The sequence below is a fragment of the Neoarius graeffei genome, chromosome 4 (genome assembly GCF_027579695.1).
Source record: "Neoarius graeffei isolate fNeoGra1 chromosome 4, fNeoGra1.pri, whole genome shotgun sequence".
Taxonomy (NCBI): Eukaryota; Metazoa; Chordata; class Actinopteri; order Siluriformes; family Ariidae; genus Neoarius; species Neoarius graeffei.
In genome coordinates this window covers 115,458,076-115,477,294 of record NC_083572.1, presented here as the reverse complement: position 1 = coordinate 115,477,294, position 19,219 = coordinate 115,458,076, and the positions used below count along the sequence as shown (strand labels likewise).

The 19,219-nt window shown below is 45.0% G+C and overlaps 1 long non-coding RNA gene across 1 annotated transcript; it reads left to right on the top strand.

The window, feature by feature from the left end:
• Nucleotides 1–5,284: 5,284 nt before the first annotated feature.
• Nucleotides 5,285–15,515, top strand: LOC132885552 (uncharacterized). Its single transcript, XR_009654603.1, has 3 exons — nt 5,285–5,537; nt 13,692–13,799; nt 15,109–15,515. It is a non-coding gene; the product is annotated as an uncharacterized LOC132885552 (long non-coding RNA).
• The last annotated feature ends 3,704 nt before the right edge of the window (nt 15,516–19,219 follow it).

The window sequence follows — 19,219 nt, the reverse complement described above, 5'->3', positions numbered from 1 at the left end:
TACCAACCACCCCTGTTCTCGTGGCATGACTCACCAGCACAGGTGCAAGTGGTGGAGGATTGGTTTTCCAGAAGCCATGCACTATGGGAGGAGGTTCACCAGCGTATTGAGGCGGTGAACGCCAAGTACAAAGAGTATGCTGACAAACACCCTGGTAACAATATGGAATTTTCACCGGGCGACAGTGCGTGAGTCTCCACACGTGACCGCAAGGAACCCAATTCATGCAAGAAATTACAGGTACGCTATATTGGCCCATACAAGGTGCTACGTCGCGTCAACGAGGTCTTCTACAGACTAGAGCACCCACTGCACAGTCGCATAGCTCCTACATTCCATGTGTCATGTCTGAAACCCGCTATTCAAGGTCCATTTGCTGAGAACGCTCTCGTCCAAGAAAACCAGCCTCTGAGTCTTGAGAGAGAACCCATCTACCAGGTAAACAGAATCCTTGATTCTAGACGGAGAAGAGGACAGTTGGAATACCTGGTAGAGTGGGAAGGCTATGGACCAGAGGAACGTAGCTGGGTGGAAGCCAAAGACATTCCGTTGACACAGGAATTTCATACCCAGCACACTGACAAACCTGCACCAAGGGGGAGAGGGCATCCCAAGAAGAGTATAGCTCCCAGAGGAAGCTCCTCAGGGCGGGGGTTTCTGTCAGTAATGGCGTTGTGAGTCAAAACTCTAACTGAACTACAAACATGGCTTCCCAAGACTACAACACCCAAAGTTCACAGCACCCCCTGCCTCCTTCCTATTAAGTTCATCTGACAGTCATTAACTGTTAATCAGTAATGCTACACTTAAGCCTGTCTCTCACACACCTTCAGTGTGAAGTATCGTTGTGTTTACGTAGCCATACCCAGCCTTTCTTGTCTACCTGCCTGCAGTTTCTTGGATCTTTGCTATGTTTACCCGTTTCACTCTCTAGTCTGCTCTCTACTATTCTGTTTGCCAATCGACCAACCCCTGCCTGCTTTCTGGCTTCAAGTTTGCTTTCTGATTTGGCTACGCTTCTTGTTTGCATCCCCACTCTCCCCTGCACATACATCCGTGAGTGCCTGCAGTCTGACATTTGGCAAATGGTCAAGCGAAAGCTTGCTCTATTTACTGCAAATACATCACTACAGGATTGCGGAGTGTGATAATTAGCACCTCTACCAGTTATCTGTGGTTCGTAGAATCAGACATACATCGAGCAATTTTCTTGTGTTTTAGTTTTGCGTTCATTGTTTATCATGTTTATTGTATGCACCATGCACAAACGAACAAAAAAAACCCTGGCTTTTGCCATCGAGTGGTGTGAAATCTAAATCACACAGATTTTCATGGCTGTGCACAGTGGCAGTTTGAATTTGCACAATGGTTCCTGAGTGGGGCAACAGAAAAGCATTCGTCGATTGTTGAGCAATTGCAGGTTGAAATTCTGATGATGCCACAGCTATACATAGCCAGGACTCAAGACAGCAAAATTGGCTTTCCTATCTCGGTGGAATGGAAGGCATACACACTCTCCCTTAACAATCATAGAATGCATCATGGCCATCTGTGAGCTCATGTATGTGGAAGAGGACAGGTAGCACCATCCATGGAGTGTGTTGCCTTGCCCTATTACACAGCCAAGCAGCAGTTCCAAAAGATGCAGAGGATTGTCTCAGAAGAAGTAGTGTCTTGTTTGGTAGCTATCATGAGTTAGTGTGTGGAAACTGGCAAGAAAAACTGGGGATAAAATGGGGGAAATCCAAAAAAAATTATTTAATTCACAACAGACAACTGCTGAATAGCTGCTGGGTGGGGCAACCCATTCAGGGTGTATTAACACCTCCATTATTAGTGTTCCTGGAATATATGTGATGAGTTGTAAAGGGAGATGATTGTCCATTTTGTCTCAAGTGGTTTGGGCAGGCATGAAAAAAGTAGAATTCCAAACACACCAGTCAGTTTTCAGACAGGAAAGGGATTTTGTAGCTCTGATGTTCAGCTTAGAAAATATAGCACAATTGTCTATTTGGTTAAAAATATTGAACTATGGAACTTTTTTTGCTTTTTTTTTCTGATGCAGATTTGAGTTTGACTCATCATCTTATCTACACATCATACATTTACCTCCACAAGAACATCAAGAATTATAACCATGATGGCATCAGAAGAGATTAAGTGTGAGGACCTGGAACCCATGGAGAGCTGCAGTAGTGAGCAAATGCTGTCTAATACTTTCCACACTCAGATCTCTGGCAGACGAGGGCAAAAAGAAATTCACCACTGTTCACTGTGTGAGAAGAGTTTCAGTCGGAAGACTTATCTCAGACAACATCAGAGGATTCACACAGGAGAGAAGCCGTATCACTGCTCACAGTGTGGGAAGAAATTCAGCCAAATGAGTCATGTCCAACAACACCAGCGCATTCACACAGGAGAGAAGCCGTATCGATGCTCAGAGTGTGGGAAGAAGTTTATCTGCCAGGGTCACCTCCAGCGACACCAACTCATTCACGCAGGAGAGAAACCGTATCAGTGTTCACATTGTGAGAAGAGCTTTAGTGAGAGAGCTTTTCTCAGAAATCACCTGCGAGTTCATACGGGAGAGAAGCCGTATCACTGCGCAGAGTGTGGTATGAATTTTACACAGAGGAGTAATCTCCAAAAACACCAACGCATTCACACGGGAGTTAAACCGTTTAGCTGCCTGGTGTGTGGGAAGAGTTTTATACAAAGGTCTGCTCTCCAAATACACCAACGCGTTCACACGGGAGAGAAGCCGTATTACTGCTCACAGTGTGCTAAGAATTTTACTACCCTGAGTAATCTCCGAGCACACCAGCGCGTTCATACAGGAGAGAAAAAATATCACTGCTCGGAGTGTGGGAAGAATTACACTACCCTGAGTCATCTCAGGAAACACCAGCGCATTCACACAGGAGAGAAACCGTATCAGTGTTCACAGTGTGAGAAGAAGTTTAGTGAGAGACGTCTACTCGACATTCACCTGCGAGTTCATACCGGAGAGAAGCCGTATCCCTGCACAGTGTGTGGAATGAATTTTACACAGAGGAGTAGTCTACAAAAGCACCAACGCATTCACTCGGGTGTGAAACCGTTTAGCTGCCTGGTGTGTGGGAAGAGTTTCATACAGAAGTCTACTCTCCAAATACACCAACGCGTTCACACCGGAGAGAAGCCGTATTACTGCTCACAGTGTGGGAAGAATTTCACTACCCTGAGTAATCTCAGAAAACACCAGTACATTCACACTGGGGAGTAAAAATATCACTGCTCGGAGTGTGGGAAGAATTTCCGGACGGACAGAAATTTTCAGCAACATGAGCACATTTACACACCTGAGAATGAGGACATGCTGCAATTTTCAGCAGAAAGTGTGATAATTAACTAGTTTTATTCAAAATGCCTATTTTGACTCGAATGGGTTCTTTAGCCACTTCATTAAATCAGTTTGAATGTTTTGTATACATTTCTTGCTGTGTATTGGAAGGAGCAGTGGGGTTTCCATCACTATGAACTTCTAGACCGTGTGGAAGATGATGTGTGCTCCAAGCCATTTCAGGTTCACTCATTACTGAAGGAGTTTTTAAAGATTTTGTTTTGATCATTACATCTCCAAGTTGGACATATTGAGGATGTAAGACACCGATGAGATCATATCTAATCTCAGACTCCTATAATTCAAAGACAATGTGTTCAGATAGTTGTTGTATTCTTGGATAGGCATGATCTAAAAGAAATTGTGTGTTTTGTTGATTTAAGAAGTCAGGATTTGACCAGATAGGAGAATGTGTTTCGATCAAACAATGATGAAAAGAAAGCTCTAGGATGCCAGTATTGCAATGAAATTAAACAATTGTCATAACACTGTAATAGTTTTTATAAATAGAAAAATGAAATGGATGTCTGGTATTTTGACAAAATATCTGATGGACATAAACTTGTTGTGGATCATTTACCTAAATTATGAAATGACCAACTAGGAAAATTAGGTAATCAAACAGTAAAGTTAAAATACTGTGTGTTTTATTGGATTTGAATGCCTTTATTGTCATTGCACAGCTATACAATGAAATTTCAGTGCAACTCCAAGTGGTACATCCAATATAAAAAAAAGTCTAATATAAAATAAGTGTAATATAAAATATATTTAAAAAATAAATATGTAACACTGAAATGGCATCAGGAACGGCACTAAATATAAACTAACAAAAAGCCAGTTCCCGATAGCAAATTTTCCATCCCACATGGGGATCTTCTTCGGGTGCTGTATTTAAATGTACAAACAGCAGTACACGGAGTGAATGAGAAAAGATAGGAAATGAGGGGTGTGTGTAATGTAATGTTTTATATATATTTTTTATTACATACACATAATGGAAAGCCATTAGTGGCATGAATGGCATTAATTAAACAAATAATTATGAAAGTCAAGTTCATCCAATCAAAAATAGCTTAAAAAAATTTTTTACGATGGGAAACTGACCAAAAAAGAAGAGTGAGCCTCATACTGTGATCCTCATACTGATGGCAGTACCTGAAATTTGTAAAAAATAACTGGTTGTAAAACTCAAAAATTATTAGTAAGAAGGAAACTTGCAAGTTCTACAATGCCAGTGCAGAACAGTTTGTGTGATGTATAGATAAAATATAGCATGGACAAAGAAAACAAGGGAGCGATCACAATTCAATCTTCCGGCATGTTTTTGGTCCTGTGTCCTCACTGTGTACTTACAAAATAATAATGGTTGGTTTTCATGTGAAGGACAGTGGTCAGTCAAACTCCTCTTGTTTCTACTGAATCTACTGAAATCTACTTCTGAAGATTCTCTTCTGTCCCTGTTACTTCCGAACAGCTCATTTTATAATAATAATAATGATGATGATGATGATTAAGTAAGTCGCTGTATTACTGGGACAGATGTGTGTTCACTCAGAATCCTGTCAGAAACTGGGCTCACTTTAGCGAACGAGCCGACTGAGCTCAACAAACAAGAACACTGGGGACATTTTATAGCCACAGCAGCTTTAAAGAAGTCCTGCTACTCAGATCAGTGGGGTGAATTCAGGACCTTTTAGAAGCCTTTATAGTGCACGGGGTCATTGTCCTGCTGGAACAACGGGGGAGATGGTGTTGATTTATTTTTTAGCTTAGTTGAGTTTAATTCCCCTTTCTGCCCTGCTGTGATGAGTGTGGAGCTCCAGTAGGGGTCGAGTTTAATTCCCCTTTCTGCCCTGCCGTGATGAGTGTGGAGCTCCAGTAGGGGTCGAGTTTAATTCCCCTTTCTGCCCTGCTGTGATGAGTGTGGAGCTCCAGTAGGGGTCGCTGTGGGCGTCTCGGTCGCGATCCGCCACACATTGAGAGAAATAGAAGAAGCCGTGCGGCAGTTTTGCTGATTGATGAGCTGAGCTCTCCGACTCTACTAATCATCTTTCCATTAAACTCTTTCTGACAGGGTTTTACCCCCACAGTTCCATCTGATCCGTTGTGGGGGATTTGAGGTGGTTAACTGCGTTCTGCTGGAAACATCAAGGTAAGTTCAACTCGGCTAACAGTGGCTCAGTCCCAAATGGGATTCTACTTCCTATGCTAGTGCACTACACAGGATATAAACTAGTGCCGTTTACACACTCTGTAGCGCACTACACAGGATATAAACTAGTGCCGTTTACACACTCTGTAGCGCACTACACAGGATATAAACTAGTGCCCTTTACACACTCTGTAGCGCACTACACAGGATATAAACTAGTGCCGTTTACACGCTCTGTAGCGCACTACACAGGATATAAACTAGTGCCCTTTACACACTCTGTAGCGCACTACACAGGATATAAACTAGTGCCCTTTACACACTCTGTAGCGCACTACACAGGATATAAACTAGTGCCCTTTACACACTCTGTAGCGCACTACACAGGATATAAACTAGTGCCCTTTACACACTCTGTAGCGCACTACACAGGATATAAACTAGTGCCCTTTACACACTCTGTAGCGCACTACACGGGATATAAACTAGTGCCCTTTACACACTCTGTAGCGCACTACACGGGATATAAACTAGTGCCCTTTACACACTCTGTAGCGCACTACACGGGATATAAACTAGTGCCCTTTACACACTCTGTAGCGCACTACACGGGATATAAACTAGTGCCCTTTACACACTCTGTAGCGCACTACACAGGATATAAACTAGTGCCCTTTACACGCTCTGTAGCGCACTACACGGGATATAAACTAGTGCCCTTTACACACTCTGTAGCGCACTACACGGGATATAAACTAGTGCCGTTTACACGCTCTGTAGCGCACTACACGGGATATAAACTAGTGCCCTTTACACACTCTGTAGCGCACTACACGGGATATAAACTAGTGCCGTTTACACGCTCTGTAGCGCACTACACAGGATATAAACTAGTGCCGTTTACACACTCTGTAGCGCACTACACAGGATATAAACTAGTGCCCTTTACACACTCTGTAGCGCACTACACGGGATATAAACTAGTGCCCTTTACACACTCTGTAGCGCACTACACGGGATATAAACTAGTGCCGTTTACACGCTCTGTAGCGCACTACACAGGATATAAACTAGTGCCGTTTACACGCTCTGTAGCGCACTACACAGGATATAAACTAGTGCCGTTTACACACTCTGTAGCGCACTACACAGGATATAAACTAGTGCCCTTTACACACTCTGTAGCGCACTACACGGGATATAAACTAGTGCCCTTTACACACTCTGTAGCGCACTACACGGGATATAAACTAGTGCCCTTTACACACTCTGTAGCGCGCTACACGGGATATAAACTAGTGCCCTTTACACACACTGTAGCGCGCTACACGGGATATAAACTAGTGCCCTTTACACACTCTGTAGCGCACTACACAGGATATAAACTAGTGCCCTTTACACACTCTGTAGCGCACTACACAGGATATAAACTAGTGCCGTTTACACGCTCTGTAGCGCACTACACAGGATATAAACTAGTGCCCTTTACACGCTCTGTAGCGCACTACACAGGATATAAACTAGTGCCGTTTACACGCTCTGTAGCGCACTACACAGGATATAAACTAGTGCCCTTTACACACTCTGTAGCGCACTACACAGGATATAAACTAGTGCCCTTTACACGCTCTGTAGCGCGCTACACAGGATATAAACTAGTGCCCTTTACACGCTCTGTAGCGCACTACACGGGATATAAACTAGTGCCCTTTACACACTCTGTAGCGCGCTACACGGGATATAAACTAGTGCCCTTTACACACTCTGTAGCGCACTACACAGGATATAAACTAGTGCCCTTTACACACTCTGTAGCGCACTACACGGGATATAAACTAGTGCCCTTTACACACTCTGTAGCGCACTACACGGGATATAAACTAGTGCCCTTTACACACTCTGTAGCGCACTACACGGGATATAAACTAGTGCCGTTTACACACTCTGTAGCGCACTACACGGGATATAAACTAGTGCCCTTTACACACTCTGTAGCGCACTACACAGGATATAAACTAGTGCCGTTTACACGCTCTGTAGCGCACTACACAGGATATAAACTAGTGCCCTTTACACACTCTGTAGCGCACTACACAGGATATAAACTAGTGCCCTTTACACACTCTGTAGCGCACTACACGGGATATAAACTAGTGCCCTTTACACACTCTGTAGCGCGCTACACGGGATATAAACTAGTGCCCTTTACACACTCTGTAGCGCACTACACAGGATATAAACTAGTGCCGTTTACACACTCTGTAGCGCGCTACACGGGATATAAACTAGTGCCCTTTACACACTCTGTAGCGCACTACACAGGATATAAACTAGTGCCCTTTACACACTCTGTAGCGCGCTACACGGGATATAAACTAGTGCCCTTTACACGCTCTGTAGCGCACTACACAGGATATAAACTAGTGCCCTTTACACACTCTGTAGCGCACTACACGGGATATAAACTAGTGCCGTTTACACACTCTGTAGCGCACTACACGGGATATAAACTAGTGCCCTTTACACGCTCTGTAGCGCACTACACGGGATATAAACTAGTGCCGTTTACACGCTCTGTAGCGCACTACACAGGATATAAACTAGTGCCCTTTACACACTCTGTAGCGCACTACACAGGATATAAACTAGTGCCCTTTACACACTCTGTAGCGCACTACACAGGATATAAACTAGTGCCCTTTACACACTCTGTAGCGCACTACACGGGATATAAACTAGTGCCCTTTACACACTCTGTAGCGCGCTACACGGGATATAAACTAGTGCCCTTTACACACTCTGTAGCGCACTACACAGGATATAAACTAGTGCCGTTTACACACTCTGTAGCGCACTACACAGGATATAAACTAGTGCCCTTTACACACTCTGTAGCGCACTACACAGGATATAAACTAGTGCCGTTTACACACTCTGTAGCGCACTACACAGGATATAAACTAGTGCCCTTTACACACTCTGTAGCGCGCTACACGGGATATAAACTAGTGCCCTTTACACACTCTGTAGCGCACTACACAGGATATAAACTAGTGCCGTTTACACACTCTGTAGCGCACTACACAGGATATAAACTAGTGCCCTTTACACACTCTGTAGCGCACTACACGGGATATAAACTAGTGCCCTTTACACACTCTGTAGCGCGCTACACGGGATATAAACTAGTGCCCTTTACACACTCTGTAGCGCGCTACACAGGATATAAACTAGTGCCGTTTACACGCTCTGTAGCGCACTACACAGGATATAAACTAGTGCCGTTTACACACTCTGTAGCGCACTACACAGGATATAAACTAGTGCCCTTTACACACTCTGTAGCGCACTACACGGGATATAAACTAGTGCCCTTTACACACTCTGTAGCGCGCTACACGGGATATAAACTAGTGCCCTTTACACACTCTGTAGCGCGCTACACGGGATATAAACTAGTGCCCTTTACACACTCTGTAGCGCACTACACGGGATATAAACTAGTGCCCTTTACACACTCTGTAGCGCACTACACGGGATATAAACTAGTGCCGTTTACACGCTCTGTAGCGCACTACACAGGATATAAACTAGTGCCGTTTACACGCTCTGTAGCGCACTACACAGGATATAAACTAGTGCCGTTTACACACTCTGTAGCGCGCTACACAGGATATAAACTAGTGCCCTTTACACACTCTGTAGCGCACTACACGGGATATAAACTAGTGCCCTTTACACACTCTGTAGCGCGCTACACGGGATATAAACTAGTGCCCTTTACACACTCTGTAGCGCGCTACACGGGATATAAACTAGTGCCCTTTACACACTCTGTAGCGCGCTACACGGGATATAAACTAGTGCCGTTTACACGCTCTGTAGCGCACTACACAGGATATAAACTAGTGCCGTTTACACGCTCTGTAGCGCACTACACAGGATATAAACTAGTGCCGTTTACACACTCTGTAGCGCACTACACAGGATATAAACTAGTGCCCTTTACACACTCTGTAGCGCACTACACGGGATATAAACTAGTGCCCTTTACACACTCTGTAGCGCGCTACACGGGATATAAACTAGTGCCCTTTACACGCTCTGTAGCGCACTACACAGGATATAAACTAGTGCCGTTTACACACTCTGTAGCGCACTACACAGGATATAAACTAGTGCCCTTTACACACTCTGTAGCGCACTACACGGGATATAAACTAGTGCCCTTTACACACTCTGTAGCGCGCTACACGGGATATAAACTAGTGCCCTTTACACACTCTGTAGCGCGCTACACGGGATATAAACTAGTGCCCTTTACACACTCTGTAGCGCGCTACACGGGATATAAACTAGTGCCCTTTACACACTCTGTAGCGCGCTACACGGGATATAAACTAGTGCCGTTTACACGCTCTGTAGCGCACTACACAGGATATAAACTAGTGCCGTTTACACGCTCTGTAGCGCACTACACAGGATATAAACTAGTGCCGTTTACACACTCTGTAGCGCGCTACACGGGATATAAACTAGTGCCGTTTACACGCTCTGTAGCGCACTACACGGGATATAAACTAGTGCCGTTTACACGCTCTGTAGCGCGCTACACGGGATATAAACTAGTGCCGTTTACACGCTCTGTAGCGCGCTACACGGGATATAAACTAGTGCCGTTTACACGCTCTGTAGCGCACTACACAGGATATAAACTAGTGCCGTTTACACACTCTGTAGCGCGCTACACGGGATATAAACTAGTGCCGTTTACACGCTCTGTAGCGCGCTACACGGGATATAAACTAGTGCCGTTTACACGCTCTGTAGCGCGCTACACGGGATATAAACTAGTGCCGTTTACACACTCTGTAGCGCACTACACAGGATATAAACTAGTGCCCTTTACACGCTCTGTAGCGCGCTACACGGGATATAAACTAGTGCCCTTTACACGCTCTGTAGCGCACTACACAGGATATAAACTAGTGCCCTTTACACGCTCTGTAGCGCGCTACACGGGATATAAACTAGTGCCGTTTACACACTCTGTAGCGCACTACACGGGATATAAACTAGTGCCGTTTACACACTCTGTAGCGCACTACACAGGATATAAACTAGTGCCGTTTACACGCTCTGTAGCGCGCTACACGGGATATAAACTAGTGCCGTTTACACACTCTGTAGCGCACTACACGGGATATAAACTAGTGCCGTTTACACACTCTGTAGCGCACTACACAGGATATAAACTAGTGCCGTTTACACGCTCTGTAGCGCGCTACACGGGATATAAACTAGTGCCGTTTACACACTCTGTAGCGCGCTACACGGGATATAAACTAGTGCCGTTTACACACTCTGTAGCGCACTACACGGGATATAAACTAGTGCCGTTTACACACTCTGTAGCGCGCTACACGGGATATAAACTAGTGCCGTTTACACACTCTGTAGCGCGCTACACGGGATATAAACTAGTGCCGTTTACACACTCTGTAGCGCGCTACACGGGATATAAACTAGTGCCGTTTACACGCTCTGTAGCGCACTACACGGGATATAAACTAGTGCCGTTTACACACTCTGTAGCGCACTACACGGGATATAAACTAGTGCCCTTTACACGCTCTGTAGCGCACTACACGGGATATAAACTAGTGCCCTTTACACGCTCTGTAGCGCACTACACGGGATATAAACTAGTGCCGTTTACACACTCTGTAGCGCGCTACACGGGATATAAACTAGTGCCGTTTACACACTCTGTAGCGCACTACACGGGATATAAACTAGTGCCCTTTACACACTCTGTAGCGCACTACACAGGATATAAACTAGTGCCGTTTACACACTCTGTAGCGCGCTACACGGGATATAAACTAGTGCCCTTTACACACTCTGTAGCGCACTACACGGGATATAAACTAGTGCCGTTTACACACTCTGTAGCGCGCTACACGGGATATAAACTAGTGCCGTTTACACGCTCTGTAGCGCACTACACGGGATATAAACTAGTGCCGTTTACACACTCTGTAGCGCACTACACGGGATATAAACTAGTGCCCTTTACACGCTCTGTAGCGCACTACACGGGATATAAACTAGTGCCCTTTACACGCTCTGTAGCGCACTACACGGGATATAAACTAGTGCCGTTTACACACTCTGTAGCGCGCTACACGGGATATAAACTAGTGCCGTTTACACACTCTGTAGCGCACTACACGGGATATAAACTAGTGCCCTTTACACGCTCTGTAGCGCACTACACAGGATATAAACTAGTGCCGTTTACACGCTCTGTAGCGCACTACACAGGATATAAACTAGTGCCCTTTACACACTCTGTAGCGCGCTACACGGGATATAAACTAGTGCCGTTTACACACTCTGTAGCGCACTACACAGGATATAAACTAGTGCCGTTTACACACTCTGTAGCGCGCTACACGGGATATAAACTAGTGCCGTTTACACGCTCTGTAGCGCGCTACACGGGATATAAACTAGTGCCGTTTACACGCTCTGTAGCGCACTACACGGGATATAAACTAGTGCCGTTTACACGCTCTGTAGCGCGCTACACGGGATATAAACTAGTGCCGTTTACACGCTCTGTAGCGCGCTACACGGGATATAAACTAGTGCCGTTTACACGCTCCGTAGCGCACTACACGGGATATAAACTAGTGCCGTTTACACGCTCCGTAGCGCACTACACGGGATATAAACTAGTGCCGTTTACACACTCTGTAGCGCACTACACGGGATATAAACTAGTGCCGTTTACACACTCTGTAGCGCACTACACGGGATATAAACTAGTGCCGTTTACACGCTCTGTAGCGCGCTACACGGGATATAAACTAGTGCCGTTTACACGCTCTGTAGCGCGCTACACGGGATATAAACTAGTGCCGTTTACACGCTCTGTAGCGCGCTACACGGGATATAAACTAGTGCCGTTTACACGCTCTGTAGCGCACTACACAGGATATAAACTAGTGCCGTTTACACGCTCTGTAGCGCACTACACGGGATATAAACTAGTGCCGTTTACACGCTCTGTAGCGCACTACACGGGATATAAACTAGTGCCCTTTACACGCTCTGTAGCGCACTACACGGGATATAAACTAGTGCCGTTTACACGCTCCGTAGCGCACTACACGGGATATAAACTAGTGCCGTTTACACGCTCTGTAGCGCACTACACGGGATATAAACTAGTGCCGTTTACACACTCTGTAGCGCACTACACGGGATATAAACTAGTGCCGTTTACACACTCTGTAGCGCACTACACGGGATATAAACTAGTGCCGTTTACACGCTCCGTAGCGCGCTACACGGGATATAAACTAGTGCCCTTTACACACTCTGTAGCGCACTACACGGGATATAAACTAGTGCCCTTTACACACTCTGTAGCGCACTACACGGGATATAAACTAGTGCCCTTTACACACTCTGTAGCGCGCTACACGGGATATAAACTAGTGCCGTTTACACACTCTGTAGTGCGCTACACGGGATATAAACTAGCGCCGTTTACTCACTACACACACAATCAGGACTCATTTGGAACTCCGCCCCTTACAGTGAAACGGTACAGTGTGTGCAGATAATTATTGATTAATTACTAAATTGATGCTCATCATAAGAGTCTTGTCTTCCTTTTAATTTAATTGTCGCTCGGTAAGTTTCTCAGTAACTTTGTTCTCATCAGCTGAACCTCACTGAGATACTGAAGGAGTTTAATCTGGTCAGGAATGTAATTTGTCCAAAACAAACAAAACTAACTTCAGTGTTGTGTCTGGAGTTTAGTTAAAGGGGTTTAATTTTTTTACTTGTATGTTGTGATTTGAATGTTTTCTCCTGTTTGTGCTGATGTGGAGAGGATTGCATTGAGACAGCTTTACTTTCCTGAAGCTGTTACCAGACAGAAACTGGAATAAGAATCTCTGAAATAAATGATATTAAAATGATTAAATAAACATGCACATGATAAAAATCATAAAATGATTAAAAAAAATTAATACTAATCTTAATGATTGTGCATTATTATTATTATTATTATTATTATTATTGGTTATATCACGACATGTCAGTCATTGGTCTCCGCCATCTGTCTTGTACCACTAGACTGGGATGGACGGGGCTTTCCTCAGGATGTGTGTCGATCCTTACAGAGCTGCTTGTTGGATGTTGTCTATTCTCTCTGAGTGTACTCCCAGCAAAACTAACCTTCCAGTAAGCAGATACTTTGCCCCAAAAGCACCGATCACTACTGGGATCACTTTTGCTTGAGTTTGTCACATCTTATTCATCTCAGTTGCCAGATCTTAGTATTCAGCTATCTTCTCAGTCTCCTTATCCTTCACTCTAAAATCTCCCAGCACTGCCACATCAATAGTAATCGTTTCACTGTTTCTCTTATCTACTACAACAATATCAGGCCTCCGAGCTTCTATCACTTTGTCAGTTCTGATGTTGAAATTCCAAAGTATCTTTGTATCTTCATTCTCCAATACTGGTTCTGCTCTGTAATCATATCACTTTTTACTGTGATTGAATCCATACTTCTCACATAATTCCCAGTGAATCATAATGGTCACTTTGCCTTGTCTCTTTTTATACTCTGTCTGTGCCAACTTGCTGCATTCACCAAGAATATGCAGAATTGTCTCCTCTCTTTCACCACACATTCTACATTTTTGTTCCTCCTTCTTTCATTATTGTTACCTTGTAGTTATGTGTAGGTAATACCTGGTCTTGTGCAGCCATTAACAATCCTTCTGTCTCTTTCTTCATAAATCCTGTTTTCAGCCATCTCTAAGAGCTGACGTTCATCTCTTCTGTCTTTGTCAGGTACTGTCCATGTAGAACTTTCTCTTTCCACCCTTCCGGCCTTTTCCTTTTCTGTTCTGTTCTTAAATCTTCCTGCTTGTTGTCCTTAAGAAATATGTCTATCACTCCATCCTTGTTGCATTTTGATCATTTAAGATAATCCGACAGACCGCACTCCTCCAACCTAACTTCCTCTTCAGTTGACATCATACCTCTGCCATCTTCCTCTCTCTGGAGATGCAGTCTATCCACATCTGCCTTTGGGCGTAATGCACGATTCATAGTCATAATCTTCCTTGTCTTTCTATCCATCTCTTTCAGCTCATCAACAGTCTAGTCGAGAATTCTAGCAGTGTGTCTCACGTCTGCCACCACCCACATATTCATTGCCTTTATGCTGTTTTCTCCATTTAGACTTGATTCTAGAACTTTCTGGATTTTTCTGTAGTAATCTGTTCTCAATTTATTTTTCATTTCCTTCATCTTGGTCTTATCAGCTTCTAGCACACCTGGGTATTTGTAGGCTTCATTTCGTAGATCTTCTATTATTTGTCCGTCTGGCATCCTGATTCCTTCGTCCTCTACTTTCTTCCCACATTTCATTACCAGTGTTCCACACTTTTGTAATCCAAATTTCATTTTGATGTCCTCACTAAATATCCTGACAGTGTTTACCAGTGCTTCTAAATCAGCTTTCTTCTTTTCCATAAAGCTTCAGGTCATCCATTTAACAGTAGATGGTTGACATTTCGACCTTGCCGGAACTCATAACCCTGGACTGCATCCCTGAGGATTATTGACAGTGGAATTGGAGATGTAATGAAGAGGAGTGGGGACAGGGAATCATCCTGAAATGTACCTCTTTTCATGTTAACATCTCCCAAATGTGCCCCTAAATATTAGTCTAGTGTTCCAAGATCCCATACTGTTGCTTATCAGTCTCACTACATTGTTGGCCATCCCAGTTGTCTTCATAGTCTCTATGATCCATGAATGTGGTACCAGGTCATATGCTTTCTCATAATCAATCCATCTGATCACTAAATTTGTCTTTCTTGTCTTAGTCTTTTAGGATGGTCTTATCCAGCATAAGATGGTCTTTGATTCCCCTTGTACTCTTTCAACAGCCCTTCTGCTCATCTCCAGTGATATCCTGGTTCTCCAAGTGATCATAGAGCTTGCTGGCTACAACACCAGTCAGTGTCTTCCTCATGAGTGGTAGGCATGTGATTGATCAATGCTGTTCTTCCAGTTGTCATCCACCTTGGGGTCTCTCCTGTGTGCAGACATACCTGTGGTAATGCTGCAACCTCATCTCATTCATCTCATTATCTCTAGCCGCTTTATCCTTCTACAGGGTCGCAGGCAAGCTGGAGCCTATCCCAGCTGACTACGGGCGAAAGGCGGGGTACACCCTGGACAAGTCGCCAGGTCATCACAGGGCTGACACATAGACACAGACAACCATTCACACTCACATTCACACCTACGCTCAATTTAGAGTCACCAGTTAACCTAACCTGCATGTCTTTGGACTGTGGGGAAAACCGGAGCACCCGGAGGAAACCCACGCGGACACGGGGAGAACATGCAAACTCCACACAGAAAGGCCCTTGCCGGCCCCGGGGCTCGAACCCAGGACCTTCTTGCTGTGAGGCGACAGCGCTAACCACTACACCACCGTGCCGCCCCCATGCTGCAACCTCTGCATGCATTTATTTATTTTTAATTTAGTAAAATGGCGACACGCACGTACACAGCAGCTTTGCTCTGGTGGATTTCTGTTATGTTGTTGTTTGTGTGTCGGTCAGCAAAATCATATACAGCCGAGAACATCTTTTTAAAGATTGGAACGGCATGTAGTGCATTAGACTTTACCGTGAACTTTCAACACGACCAGATCCCACAGGGGATCATACAACTGCCGGGATCCCAGTGGATCACTATACCGAGAAGCAGACACAGGAGGCAGTGCAGGGAAAGGAGACAGAAGCTGGGCTGCCAAGCTGGCATGCTAACTACGCTAAGGCAAGCTTCGTTCAAGCCTGCTCTGCCCAGCATCTACCTCGCAAACGCCAGATCCCTCGGCAAGAAGATGGACAAACTGGAGCTGATCACTGCAGCACAGAGGGAAGTACGAGACTGCTCGGTAATGTTCATCACTGAGACCTGGCTTCACACTGGGATTCCCGATGAGGCTATTCAGTTAGCAGGCCGCACAGCACACCGGGCCGATAGGACAAGCAAGTCCAGTAAGAGCAAGGGAGGGGGACTATGCATACACCAACAACCAGTGTTGTACAAATGCAACCGTCACCGATACACATTCTTCAGCAGATGTTGAGTACATCACAGTGAGATGTCGGCCATTTTATCTGCCGCAGGAGTTTACATTGGTTATCGTGATGGCTGTATACGTACCACTGAGTGCCAACACTGTGTCACTGGACATACTGCTAACTGCCATGAGCATATCACAGACTGCTCATCCAGATGGGATTTTTATAATAGCTGGGGACTTTAACCAAGTGAACCTGAGGTCTGTCCTCCCTAAATTGTACCAGCATGTGAACTGTCCTACAAGAGGTTCAAACACACTGGATCATGTCTACACCAACATTAGGGATGGATACAGTCTTCTCTCTCCCCCACTTGGGCCTGTCTGATCACCTGTCCCTGTTTCTCACACCAGTATACAGACTTCTCATTAGTACATCAAAACCTAGTATGAGAATCATAAAGACATGGTCTGAGGGGGCTTCATCTCAACTTCAGGATGGCTTTAGGTGCACATGTTGGGACTTATTTGCACAACAAGATATTGATGACTACACATCCACTGTCCTGTCTTGCGTTAAATATTGTGTTGACTGTGCTACAGTGGACAAATGTATCAGGACCTTCCCGAACAACAAACCGTGGATGACACAGGACATCAAATGTCTATTGCTGGAGTGCAACTCTGCCTTTAGATCTGGGAACAACAATCTCTACAGCACTGCCATGACCAACCTCAAGAAAGCCATCAGGACGGCCAAGGCAGACTACAGGCAGAAGATAGAGGGATACTTCAATGATGGAGACCCATGGCAGACATGGCAAGGCATTCAGAACCTCACAAAGTACAAAGGCAGAGATGATACAAAAGCAAGCAGCAGTGATTCTCTTGTAGAGGAGCTGAATCGTTTCTTTGCTCGATTTGAGGTGGATGATGCAGAGACTAGGAAGAAGCTGATACCAACATTGGTCAGCCCAACACTGAATGTCAGTACTGATTATGTCAGGAGAGTGCTCTGTGGCGTGAACACCAAGAATGCTGATTGTCCCGATGGTATACCAGGGAGAAAACTCGGAGACTGTGCAGACCAACTGGCAGAGGTATTCTGTAGAATCTTCAATCTCCCCGTGTCTATGCACTGTACCAAAATGTCTGAAGTCTGCCACTATTGTACCCATACTTAAGAAAACATGTATTAGCAGCCTAAATGACTTCAGACCAGTTGCTCTTACCCCCACAGTGATGAAGTGTTTTGAGAAGCTGGTCTTGAGTTATATCAAAGCAGCACTCCCACTCACCCTGGATAAGCACCAGTTTGCATATAGAGCAAACAGGTCAAAGGAAGATGCCATTAATACAGCACTACATACCACTCTCTCCTATCTGGAACACCCTAAAACATGTGTGCGCGCTGTTTCTGGACTTTAGTTCAGCATTTAACACGATCATACCTGGCAGAATGGAGAACAAACTGCTGGACCTGGGTGTGAATCAGCACATGTGCAGCTGGATCAGAGACTTTTTAACCAACCGTTCTCAGGTTGGCAGGATGGAGACTTATCACTCCTCCTCTCTGACAATAAACACTGGGGCCCCACAAGGGTGCATGCTGAGTCCTCTCCTGTTTTCCCTTTATACACATGATTGCATACTAACCTGTAGCACAAATATCATTAAATTTGCAGATGACACTACTGTAGTTGGCCTGATACATAATGGTGATGAATCCACATACAGGGACGAGGCCTGCAGACTAACAGACTCGTGCTCCATGAACAACCTGGCACTCAACATCTCCAAAACTAAGGAGATGATCATTGATTTCAGGAGTCCATGTGAAGGCTCTGCTCCCTTATACATTGGGGTAATGCACTTGAGAGAGAGTCCTCATTTAAATTTCTGGGCAAACACATCACAAGACCTCACATGGACTACAAATATCACTGCCCTGGTGAAGAAAGCACAGCAACGACTACATTCCTTCGGACATTGAAAAGACTGGACAGATCACATCAGCTGCTGCTTTCATTCTATCGCTGTTCTGTTGAAGGCATTCTCACCTATGGCATCTGCTTCCTGTGCTGCTCTCCCTTGTCGTGGTGGAGAGGCTTGTGTACCTTTATGAACATGTGAGCTATACTGGCGGGGGCCAAGTATAGGCCCCTGGCAGGTTTAACCATGCCAGGCAGGTTACAGGTGAGAGGTCAGACGAAAGGCAGCACCTGGTCCTCCAGGTTGGGGGTTGGCGTGGGGTCAACAACCCCATCTTGTAAAACCTTACACCTGTTATTGAAACTGTGAGAAACCAGATCCCAGGGCCAGAGAGGAGGCTCTAGCCAACATGCAGGCACCATGACAGCTCCCGGTGAAAGCCTACCTCAGGAAGCCAGAAGCTTGAATTGGAGTCTCCTAGGCCCCAAAAGTACAATTCGTATTGGAGCATGGAATGTGCGTACAGTGTGTGAAACCTCAAAAACAGCACAAGTCAGTAGAGAAATGCAAAACTACAACTTAGACATACTTGGTGTAAGCGAGTGTAGGTGGA